Source organism: Octopus sinensis, linkage group LG3, assembly GCF_006345805.1.
Source record: "Octopus sinensis linkage group LG3, ASM634580v1, whole genome shotgun sequence".
Classification (NCBI taxonomy): domain Eukaryota; kingdom Metazoa; phylum Mollusca; class Cephalopoda; order Octopoda; family Octopodidae; genus Octopus; species Octopus sinensis.
In genome coordinates this window covers 158,132,886-158,146,500 of record NC_042999.1, presented here as the reverse complement: position 1 = coordinate 158,146,500, position 13,615 = coordinate 158,132,886, and the positions used below count along the sequence as shown (strand labels likewise).

General features: G+C 37.4%; 1 long non-coding RNA gene across 2 annotated transcripts; it reads left to right on the top strand.

The window, feature by feature from the left end:
• The first annotated feature begins 2,006 nt into the window (after positions 1–2,006).
• On the top strand, positions 2,007–13,044 carry LOC118762825. 2 transcript variants are annotated; one of them, XR_004998575.1, is made up of 2 exons: positions 2,007–2,018; positions 12,897–13,044. It is a non-coding gene; the product is annotated as an uncharacterized LOC118762825 (long non-coding RNA). The 2 variants fall into 2 exon arrangements; XR_004998574.1 differs by having other exon boundaries at positions 2,008–2,018; positions 12,862–13,044.
• The last annotated feature ends 571 nt before the right edge of the window (positions 13,045–13,615 follow it).

The window sequence follows — 13,615 nt, the reverse complement described above, 5'->3', positions numbered from 1 at the left end:
AATCGACCCCGTGATTTATTCTTTGTAAGCCCAGTACTTATTCTATCGGTCTCTTTTGCCGAACCGCTAAGTGACGGGGACGTAAACACACCAGCATCGATTGTCAAGCAATGCTAGGGGAACAAACACAGACACACAAACATATACACACACACATACATATATATATATATACATATATACGACAGGCTTCTTTCAGTTTCCGTCTACCAAATCCACTCACAAGGCTTTGGTCGGCCCGGGGCTATAGCAGAAGATACTTGCCCAAGATGCCACGCAGTGGGACTGAACCCAGAACCATATTGCTGGTTAGCAAGCTACTTACCACACAGCCACTCCTGCGCCTATATTTTTTTTTCTCATAAACTAGCGAAAACTTGAAAAATTTTAAAGTGGGTGGAAGAAATTTATCAAGATCCCAATGCATAGAGGGAAGTTGAATAGTTCAGTCAGAAAGGCCGTCATCCGGAGAATAAGTTTAAGAAATGTAAGTTTATGTGGATCCTTCCGTTTAGATTGGCAAACGGGCGGTGACACCGCTTTTGCTCGTCAAAAACGGTTTAGGTCATAATGGTGGTGGTGGTGGTGGTGGTGGATGTCTAGCTGTCGGCTGGCAGCAGAGGTAGTGAGGATGACTGTCTACATAGGTGTTGTTGGTGATGGTCGTATATGCCGTGGTAGTAGTCGATGATGGTGTTGGTGGTACATATCCTGGTAGTTATTGGTGATAATGTGATAGAAGACAGCTGTGATAATCATCGTCGTAGTAGTAGTGACATCGGTCGCGGCAGCAACAAACATGGTGCTGACTGGCATCGTTCCAGTTATGAGGATGCTGGTCGTAGCAGCGGCAAAGTTGAGGACGATTGATAATAAACAGTTTTTAATTGATTCTAAGATGTTTAAACTCATAAAAGTACTGAGGTGGGGGCGATAAAAGTGCAGATATGCGTGACCTCATAAACTTATTATATACTTATACTTTTTGTTGCTGTCCACAACATACGAAAGTAGACTGAAAAGTTTATATGGTGACTATGAAGGAGTGTTGCAATACAGCTGTAAAATCTTGCATATATTAATTTCAATACTCTTTAAAGATAACTGCGTTGTTTCTTTCCTGATAAACTGACATCTCGCTGTCCAAACAACAATTCAAAAGTAACTAGCTGCCACTTCTCTTGAAAATGGACTAAATTTGGCATCTGGTGTTATCAAATACCTCCAGAAAAAAGGTTTAAGCTCCCCACTCCCCGACATTCGTGCTGACATGGGTGTTTCATTAAAGGATGACGCTCCAGCTTTATAAACAGTTCAAAAGTGGGCAGCTGAATTTAGGAGGGGAACGGAAAGCCTTGAAGATGACCCAACGTTTGGACGTCCTGCAACTGCCACCATGGAGGAAAACATGGATCGTATTCGCGACATGCTGATGGATGACAGGCGATTGACTGTAAATCAAATAGCCGATACTGTTAGCATATACCATGAGATAGTTGAGAATTTTCTGCATAATGAACTTGGCATGACAAAGGATTCTGCTCGGTGGGTGCCACGTCTTCTGACACCTAATCAAAAGCACACCAAGCTGATCACATCACAGCTAGATTTGACATTGTTTGAGGTAGATCCAGCTGGTTTCTTTTAAACGTTTCCTAATCCACCCAATATGAGTGTTGGTCTTATCACTTTGAGCCAAATGCAAAGCCAGTCCATGCAGTGGAAACAGCCCTACTCAACTGCTACAACGAAGATCAAGGTCGCTCCATCTGCAGTGGAGGTGATGCCTTCAATTTTTTGAAATCCAAAATGCCATGTGCTTATTGACTGTCTTCAAAAGGGCTACACTGTCAGTCAATGGAGAGTACTATGCCAGTTTACTGTGGCACCCACGAAAGGCTATCAAGAACAAACGACCAGGAAAACTGACGGAAGGGCCCTTGTTTCATAAGTACAATACTCCAGCATACAAGTTCTTGGTTGAACTGACTGGTTACCCTCCTCATTCTTCCGATTTGGTCTCATGTATCATCTCCCTAACACAAAAACACCGATGATGGCGTCGTCATACCTGCTGTCGATGACTTTTTTGACTAACAGGATGAAAACTTCTTCATCAATGGGATCCAAGAACTGCAACACCGATGGAAGTAGTGTATGAACTGCAATAGGACTACATTAAAAAATAAACCTCATTTGGTCACATTCCATGAAAGTACATCGACCAGCCTATGAACTTTTCAGCCAACCCTCGAAAGTGTAATAAAATCTTTAATAAAAGTTTCAAAATGGATTATTCCACCACACCTAATCGTATCCCTCGCTTGCTTCATCCTTTCTGACTCAAAGTGAAATCCAAGTAACAATAACTGAAATTGTGTGAATAAATCCTGTTTGTTTTCAATTTTAACTACGTACTTAATGATATAGTTTACCGGTGCACTATGCAAGTAATATACTAATTAAAGCATACACCAGACTTAGTTAAGATCCATTTAAACTCTGATTCAACCTACAGCTTCATACATTTTGAATCAAAGAATTAAAATCTCTTCGGTTCAGGGTTCATTTGAAACCTAAAGAAAAACCATGTAATATAAAATGGGGCGGTCTCTTAAGCAAAAAATCTTACATGGACTACAAATAACCTTGAAATTGAGATAGAACAGAAGGTTTTGAAATTCATGTTCTACATAAATGGCACTTTCTGTCTGTCGATCTGTCTGTTATTATCTTGCTGCCTAGACCACTAAACCAATCTTGACGAAACTTTGCATACATGTTAAATTAACATCCAGTTCATTTATAAGATTACTGGATTTCAGTAAAAATCCATAATGAACCCCCTTGGCGGATTCGGCTATCATTTGATAACATGAGAAGGGTGCAAAGAGTGTTAGTATAAAGGAAATGTGGTAGCATAGTGAGAGTGGGTAATATCAAGGAAGGGGAGAACAGCGTTGTGTAAACGACAAATACAGAGTGGCAGTGGGATGAAAACGTTAATATAGCTGTCATTCATGGATATACACGCGACGCTGCATACATACTTTCGTAAATACATAGATACATGCATACACACACACACTGCACATACACACACATAACTAACTTTTAAAACGCCGAGGAAGGAAAAGAAAGGTGGGTGTGAGGAATACGTAGCTTTAAGGAGAGAGGGGTTAGGTGGATTTTCTGCTGTCCACTACAACGAAACACTCACATACAGACACACACATACATACCTCAAATCAAAGAACACTGGTGGAATATTCCTATCAAAATGTCTGTCAAATGTAAACATAACAGACCGGATATTGTTTGGGACAGGGGGCAAAGGTAGATTACATCAGAGAGGTCAGCTGCCTTGCATATATAAATATCTCTTTGAAAATCAAAGTAAGGGAGAATATCTATAGACAACTGCTTCGAAACCTCCAACTTTTATTATCAGAGTATGAATTCATATTCACACCAATTAAATTTGGAGCACTAGGTTTTGTTAGTAAATGCTTAAAGGAGAATCTGGATAAACTGCGATTTTCAGAAAGAGAAATCGACCGGCTAATTCGTACATTACAAGTGCAATCTGTGAGTGGAACAGTAGAAATATGCAAAACTTTTCTCAAGTCCCAAATGTGAATTTGTCTGTGTTAACTACAACACAACGATGAGGCCTTGTATTTTTGTTGGAAATCGGTTCCCTCTTCAGTGGAAGATTTATAATAATTAAAATATAGAAAAGAAATACATACATACATCTGTGTATATACAGTATTTTAAACTCGTGATTACCTGTGTGTGTGTGTGTGTGTGTGTGTATGTGTGTGTGTGTGTGTGTGTTCAAATTTGGTATATTGAAATAACTTTCCACGTTAAATCCGATTTTGTTATTTACTTGTTCCAGAAAAACTGCAGAAAAATGTTATTGGGATTTAAAGTTTAATCAATTTTACCTAATTAGAAAACAGGATTTGGGAACTGGTATATTCTGCATGAAAGCTATCTATCACAAAAGGAAAGCAAAATCATTACAGGGGAAGTTTTATTAAACAAAAGAAAGCAAAGCATTACCACGATTAACGTTGTAAGCACTTCTAAAGTTTTAATAAGTTTTAGTGAACAAAGTCATGTGAAACAGTCGAACAGACATTTAAATAATTTGAAAAGTAAAAAAATCCTAAACAAAAACTTTTGCGAAAGATTGCACAAATCCGTCCTGATCAACAGGCTTATCCGTCAGAGATGGTATGATTTGACAGGGAATAAACAAAAATTTATGTAAGACATTTTATTGTAAACATTGCCCGGCAACGACAGGCTATTCAGATAGTCTAACCTAAAATGAAAACATATTTCAAAATGAAATTCGAAAAGAATCTACCAACAGAATCACAAAATATTGAAAAATATTTACATATTTTAGACTTAACATATATTAGTTTATTTAGACATACTAATACTACCTTTTAGCTACATATTAATCATTTTTTCTTTTTCTTTTTTATTACAAGCGCATTTTCCCCCCTTCAGACTATATCGATCTCTTCTTCTCAAAGAATAAAAATATTAGAACGCTTTCCTCTCCATATGCGCGCGCGTGTGTGTGTGTGTGTGTGTGTGTGTGCGTGTGTGTGTGTGTGTGTGTGTTTAAGGAAAATAAGAAAATGGAGATAAGCTGATAATTGATAAACATGAATTATCATTTATTGATTATAAAAAAGGCAATATCTCATCTGACAGCTGTTTCTGTTGGCGCTATTTATGGCAATATCAAGCTTAATTATTACAATAATAATTATTATTATCATTATAAATAATTAATTATACCAACTTAAAAGAAAAAGAGAAAGTAAGGATATACCAATTGATGTTATATGCTATCCCTCTGGATGCCTTATGACAGACTTAAAAATTTAGTAATTTTTTTTATTTAGTAATAGAATTTACTAATAGAATTTAGTAATAGAATTCTATTACTAAATTTTTAAATCGGTCGTAAGGTTCCTGAGGAATAGCATGTAACATTAGTTGGTATATCCTTACCTTCTCTTTTTCTCTTCTTTTTCTTTTCTTCCTCTTTACTTAGCCTCTCTGATGAAGTTCCACTATTTAAGTTGGTATAACTAAATATATACAATGATAATTATTATAATTATTATAATTATAATTATTGGAATAATTAAGTCTGATAATACCACAAATAGCGCCAACAGAAACAGCTGTCAGATGAGATATTGTCTTTTTCTATAATCAATAAATGATATTTGATGTTTATCAATTATCAATTTTATCTCCATTTTCATATTTTCCCTAAGTATACATGAACTTTGGTTTATTCTCTTCCTTGCCTTACATTTATGAAAATTAATATTAGTACTCATAATCCCATATCATATAGGTAAGACACCAGCTAATTCCCTGGATACAAGTATCCCTTAGACAGTTGTTATAACCTCTAATTTAACGCGCCTCTCTCGCTCTCTCTTTCTCTCTCTCTCTCTCTCTCTCTCTATATATATATATATATATATAATATATATATATAATATATAAAATTAGGTCTTATAAATATATAAATAAGTAAATGAATATATATATATATATATACACAGAGACAGGCAGAAACAAGGAAAATGCCACTTATATTTGAACACTATACAAATATTCTTTTAAAAAAACTTTTCTTTTAATTTTTTCTAAATCTAATTTTTTTAATTGTTACAGTTGAAAAGGTCTCAAATGACCGAAACCGGTACTGAAATGTTCTTTATAAAATTATTTTAGCATTTTCTACCTTGACTTGTTTTTTCATATATATTAACTCGTGTGTCCCTTTTCATCCTTATACATACATACATACATATATATATATATATATATTATATATATATAATATATACATTTAATTATTTATACATTTATAAGACCTAATTGTCCAGTCGTTGTGTTTATGTGGTACATTGTTACAGCTAATGATCTCACATTATCACAAAAAATCTAACACTATCAGTATATATATCATTACATAAGTATTTAATAATGAAAGTATTTAAAGAAGGACAGTATTTCATAGAGCAGTTGTTTGTTTTCTAGACTGTGTATCTCTTAATATTGACGAAATATTTTAAAATACTGAAACCCTAAATCTTGATGTAGGTAAACCTACCGCCTCTACCAAAACAAATATCGTTCCTTTTTCAAAATGACAATAATCACTTTGCTAAATGATTTCTCATAAAAAATAATGTAAAACTATTCTCTTTAAAAGAATAGCTTTATCTGTCTTCCAACTTTTATTGATTTATCTCTTCTTTTCTCCTCCAATCACAATGTGTGTCTGTGGGATTGTGAGTGTGTGTGCGTGTGCGTGCCAATATACAATTCTTAAATGCAATTAACTGTTTGAAAAACGCCATTTGGAGGGAAACAAATCGTATATGTGCAGTATTCAATTGCTTTTCAAAAATTATCTGGTTTGACGAAATATGTAGTTCTTGTTTTTGCTTCAAGACACCTTGTAAGTTAATAATATATTTGAAAACATTATTAGAATATATTTTTTTTAAACGAAACTTAAATGCTATTACAATGATTGACAAAAATGGACGCCGTCAATTTACTGTCATCAATTATATCTATGAATGACATCATCACAAACGTGAATACTTCCCTTCATCGAATATTTTCGTTCTTTAAATATTTCCATTATAGAACACTTATGTACAGGCAATGATAGATAACACTGAGAGAAGATGACACACCATTTGCATTTGAAAAGCACTACATTTGTTCCAAAGTATGTTGGCTTGAAGTCGTGTAGCACAAACTAATGGTGATACGTTTGACAATATTTCGTCCAATATTTCCGAATAGTATCCAACTCAATGACTCTTCTTCATTTATTGTTTTGATTATTTAATTTACTCATGACAATTTCTTTAACGTAATCGCCCATAACGATGAAAGGACAATTCCTTAATTAAGAGTAATTACAGTAAACCACAATCTTCAGGATAGTGTGTTGATCGTGAGTAAGAAGAATGACATAGCTCAAGCTAACAGGATTACGATGCTCACCGCTCCATGTCCTTCTATATGAACATTCCTAAAACCGGAAATCAGTGTGACACGAAACATGAATACTGATGTATCCTCTGAACGTTATTAATAATAGTTTCAAGCTCTGGCGCAAGGCCAGCAGTTTTATGGGATAGAGAATATCTATTCGTTCGCCCCAAGTTCACAGCTGCTACTTGTTTTATCGAATCCTAAAGAATGAAAGACAAAGTCAACCTCGGCGAAATTTGAACTCAGAATGCAGAATCGGAAGAAACGCAGCTATGCGATTCGGCCGGCGCACTAACGATTCTGACAGCTCACCGCCTTACAAAGTTTATTAATAATAGCCAAGACATTAGTAAACACCAAACGCGAACCCTCACTCTTACACCTAACAACTCAACACAGTCTTTCTATCATACTTTAATCATATACACTGAATGCTACCTTCGTTATTAGCTTCTCTCCCCCCACCACCCTCGATGTATATGTACCTATAATTCATAAGCTGAGACTGTTACAAACTTGTTTTTCCTTTTGTCCTCGCTCAATTTCTCATACATCTATGCCGTGAGCTTGCTCACATATTTCACAATGTGCCTGTCTTGATTTATATATATAGAGTATATAATATATATATATATATATATATATATATATATATATAACGTATAAATCATGTATAAATATGTATTTATCAATACCTACATTTGTATAATCTGTTTTGTATATCACAAATTCAGAAAACGTTTATTCAATATATTAGCGCATATATGCATGTGTATATATTATATGCACATGCATTATTATAGTTGTATGGATTTGTATATATAAAGACTGAATGCATGTGCATGCATGTGGTAGTATATACTATGTATGCAAACATAGTATATAGTTGTAGGTATGATCAGATAGATAGATAGATAGCTAGATAGATAGCTAGATAGATAGATAGAAGATAGATAGATGATGGAAGATAGATGGATAGATAGATGGATAGATAGATGGCTAGATAGTGGATAGATGATGGATAGATGGATGGATGGATGGATGACGGACGGACGGACGGACGGACGGACGGACGGACGGTACGGGCGGGCGGGCGGCGGGGCGGGCGGGCGGGCCGGACGCGGACGGACGGAGGACGGACGGAAGGGCGGGCGGGGTGGAACGGACGGCGACGGACGACGGACGGACGGACGGACGGACGGGCGGGCGGGCGGCGCGGGCGGGCGGGCGGAAGACAGGACAGACAGAAGACAGACAGATAGATAGATGGATGATGGATGTGTGTGTTGTTGGTGTGTGGTGGTGTGTGGCATGTGTTGTGCGTGCACAAGCTATCCGTGACCCTTTTAAGGGTTCGGCCTCTTGTCTTTTTTGTTTTTGCTCAATCTCGTATGGGTTCAGAGAGTAGTTTTTTTTTTTTTATATGAGGAGGGGATGAAAGGAGGATAGGGTAGGTGAGTGTGTGTCTGAGCATCTGCGTGCGCGTGTGTGTGCGCAGGCGCACTAGTGTGTTGTCTAGTGTGTCTGTTCGTGTAGCCGAGTCGGTTCTGTGAGTTTGCATGTTTGCATGTGTGCGCACGCGTGTGTATCACTGTGTGAATGCGTGAGTGTTTTCTTATTTGAGTGTATTCAAGCATGTGAGCGTGCGTATCAGCCAGTTTTTGTGTATGCTTGCTTGTTTGCATTCTTGTATGTGTATATATTTCTTTACTACCCACAAGGGGCTAAACATAGAGGGGACAAACAAGGACAGACAAAGGGATTAAGTCGATTATATCGACCCCAGTGCATAACTGGTACTTTATTTATCGACCCCGAAAGGATGAAAGGCAAAGTCAACCTCGGCGGAATTTGAACTCAGAACGTAACGACAGACGAAATACGGCTACGCAGGTCGCCCAGCATGCTACCGTTTCTGCCAGCTCGCCGCCTTATATGTATATGTGCATGTATTCCTGTGAACGTGTACCTTTACCTACATAGGTTTGTGAGCGTGCGCGTGTGTCTGCGCATGTCTGTTTGTCTAGTATTTATGCGTGGTGTGTGTGTACGGATGTATGTCTGGTTGTGTATCCTTGTGCTTCTATGTATGTGTATTTCTGTGTACGTGTCTACATATGTCTATCTAGGCGTACACATATGAATGTGTATCGGAATTGTACGTATCTACATGTATTGGATCTTTTCGGTTTGAACGGTAGATTTTTTCTAGCGGTGTCATATGAAATTGTCACCCATAATTATGACCCTAGAATCGATCTACTGCATTTAAAATTTTTTAGTTACCTAGAAATTATGTTAAAAACTGCCGTTCAAACCGAAAATATCCCATGTATTTATTTGTATGGGTTTACTTACCTTCTGCTGTCATTTTAACCCTACTTTTTATATACTTCTCTATACCACCTCATATATTCTCACCTACCTACCTACCATCTCTGACGCACCCATGTATGCATATTGCGTTGGTGGCAATAGTGGTCTTGAAGTTCTACTACCTATTATGTATATTTCCTATTCAGTATTAGCAATGTCTCATTTATGAGGACGTTCTGGCTTATTTGTCAAAACAACAGGCCTCTTGGGTGTTTAGACAAATTTGGATGGTAATTCGGCCCAGCATGCCGCCATTTTGATCTCTGAGATGCAGATAAGATATAGACGACTGCTTCCTGTCATTATACTCCCGTCATGGTTCATTTGGCCTCCCCACTAAACTCTTAGAAGGCTCCCCAATGTATGTTGTGTTCCTGTTCTTATAATCCCCCTCCACTTTATGATGTAGATGGTGGAGGCGCAATGGCCCAGTGGTTAGGGCAGCGGATTCGCGGTCGTAGGATCGCGGTTTCGATTCCCAGACCGGGCGTTGTGAGTGTTTATTGAGCGAAAACACCTAAAAGCTCCACGAGACTCCGGCAGGGATGGTGGTGATCCCTGCTGTACTCTTTCACTACAACTTTCTCTCACTCTTACTTCATGTTTCTGTTGTACCTGTATTTCAAAGGGCCGTCCTTGTCACTCTCTGTGTCACGCTGAATATCCCCGAGAACTACGTAAAGGGTACACGTGTCTGTGGAGTGCTCAGCCACTTACACGTTAATTTCACGAGCAGGCTGTTCCGTTGATCGGATCAACCGGAACCCTCGTCGTCGTAACCGACGGAGTGCTTCCATCCCATGATGTAGATCACATACTTGGTCTTACAATTAATATTAAGGTTAAAGGTGCATACAACACAGTTCCTGTCTGTGTATGTGGTCTTGTCGAAGGGTAACGGCTTAATTGTGATCTGATGAATCTCCATGATTTCTGAATGAACTTCTTGCTGAGTTTGGTATTCTTCAGAGCGTTTCTAAATCCATGGGCTAAATCTCCATGCAGCGTATCCTCTACAGACAACACTCCTTGATATTTTTCTGCCTCGCCCAATGTGTTTGCTCCAAACAGACATATAAACACAAGAACATACAACCACACACAAACACACACCACGCATACACACGCACACACACAAGACATGCGCAGATACGAGCACAGACATAGACGCACACACACACACACACGCGCGCATACATACACACAGAGGTACACAATCACATAATCACACAAGCACGCAGACAAACTCACACAGGAATGCATGGTGGTGACCCCCTTCGGTCAGACTTTGACCATGGGTTTGCACCTAGAGAGTTACCCTCTGAGACACAAGTCTGGGCAAGGTTGTTTTATGGAAGACCAGCAGTCACCCATGCATACCAGCCTCCCCTCTCCACATCACCGATGTTGTCCAAGGGAAAGGCAAGGGCAGATACAGCTTGGCACCTGTGACGTCGCAACTCATTTCTACAGCTGAGTGAACTGGAGCAACGTGAAATAAAGTGTCTTGCTCAAGAACACAACACGCAGCCCGGTCCGGGATTCGAGCTCACAACCTCACGATCGTAAGCTCGACGCTCTAACCACTGAGCCACGCGCCTTCACAGGAATGCATACACACACTAGTAATCACACATGTAATCATACACCCTTCCACACACGCACACACACAAACAAACATACAAGTATGCACACACAGACATAAGACTTAATTGTCAGAGGGACTCAGAGCAGACGTTGGAGTGAGAAGGTCGCAAACAGTAATGAAAGAACTTTGACTAACAAACAACTGAAGAATCAGTTAACCAGAGCATTAAACAAAAATCGTTTTGTTAGTTGATCTGATATTTACCAATTGAATGAACTTCTGCGTTTGTTATTATTATTGGCGTAATAGGTCTCTTAAGACACAACACTATATATATATGCATATATACATTTGTACACGTACGTACATATATACATACATACATACATACACCCCATCACATACACATACATATATATATATATGTGTGTGTGTGAGTGTGTGTGTGCATATATATATGCATATATCTGTGTATAGCTATATCTATCTATGGTTATACACACACACACATATATATATGTCAATTCAAATCCATATTAATAATATGCATATCCATATATGCGCATAAAGATATTGAATTTCATGAATACACAAAACAGGTTATACAAATGGAGATATTGGTAAATACATATTCATGCATGGATTTTATATATATAATCAAGTGCACAGACACATTTGTGAAATATGTGAGCAAGCTCACGGCATATATGTATGAGAAATTGAGCGAGAACAAAAAGGAAACTTAGGTGTATGTATATATACATATATACTACTTATGCTATATGCGTATATATATGCATACACACACACACACACACCACACACACATATACATACGTTAGTGGTATATACAGGTTTGGTCAAAAGTCACCCGACAGTAAATAAAAAATTCCATGGACACTATCTGTAATTCTGTATTGACTCGAATGGAAAAATATGTCGCTCAATAAGGACTTCAGTTTGAACAATTTTCATGATGTTTCATATCTAGATGCTTTCCTCAAATTCATTCAGTTTTTAAGCATAAATAAACCCTGTATGTATATATATATATAATGTATTTATGTATTTATTTATATTGTATATATATATATTATATAATTATATATTATATATATATATATCACGCATATAAGAAGTATATATATATTATATATATATATATATATATTATATTATATATATATATATATATACTTCTTATGCGTGTGGGTGTATGTGTGTATATATTATATATATATATTCTTTCTCTCTACTATTACTTGTTTCAGTCATGTGAATGCGGCCATGCTGGAGCACAGCAATTAGTCGAGCTGGAGTTAATCTTTGTAAGCCTAGTACTTATTCTATCGGTAACTTCTGACGAACCGCTAAGTTACGGGGACATAAACACACCAGCATCGGTTGTCAAGCGATGTTGGGGGGACTAACACAGACACACAAACATACACACACACACATATATATATACATATATACGACGAGCTTCTTTCAGTTTTCGTCTACCAAATCCACTCACAAGGCTTTGGTCGGCCCGAGGCTATAGTAGAAGACACTTGCCCAAGGTGCCACGCAGTGGGAATGAACCCGGAGCCATGTGGTTGGTAAGCAAAGCTACTTACGACACAGCCACTCCTGCGCCTACACCAAGATGGCTCCCAAGAAGAAAGTTTCATCTAGCAAAGGAGGAAAACCTAAATCTACAAAAAAAAAGCAGAAAAGAAAAAAGAGAACCATGTGTCCATTGACGCCTTCCGCTATTAGCAAAACCAGGTCAAAGGCTGTGAAGGCAAAGAGAGCCGTTTTGAAAGGTATTCAAGCAAAGTAAGCAGTCTTGAAATGTATTCATCCCAAGAAAACCAAGAAGATGCACTCAAGTGAGAAGTTCAGGAGACCACGTACTCTTCGATTGCCGAGTAACCCAAAATATCCCAGCAAAAGCACTGGCACACGTGAAGATAAATTTGATCAATTTAGGATTGTTAAATATCCTTTGACAACAGGATCTGCTAAATTGAAGACGATATATATATATATATATATTTAAAATGAATAAAAGAATGGAGTCGAGCGAAGATTTTTACACAATTCCTTTACTTTCAACACATGTTTCGAAGACTGCATATTCTTAATTCAGGAATTAAGAATTAAGAATATGCAGTCTTCGAAACATGTGTTGAGAGTAAAGGAATTGTGTTAAAATCTTCGTTCGACTCCATTCTTTTATTCATTTTAAATAATACACAAATTACCACACAAGAACACGGGGTTTCTACCCTTGGTATGTAGCTTCAACCGTGTTTTCTGACGTGAATTTGCTACCCAGGTATCGTTTAACCGAATTATCAATACTAGGATAATTCATTCACATACTTAAATATATATATATATAAAGTAGTATCTATTTATGCATTTATCTTTATACATATAAACTGTCCGATAACCTTATCCTAGGAGGAGAAACTTGTACGGGCTTACTTATCCTACTAGAAATCTTAATACTATCCAGTCTCTCTCTCATACCACATATCACTCAGTCAAATATTAAAATAATAGTCCTACATACTTTTAAGAGGGCGAAAT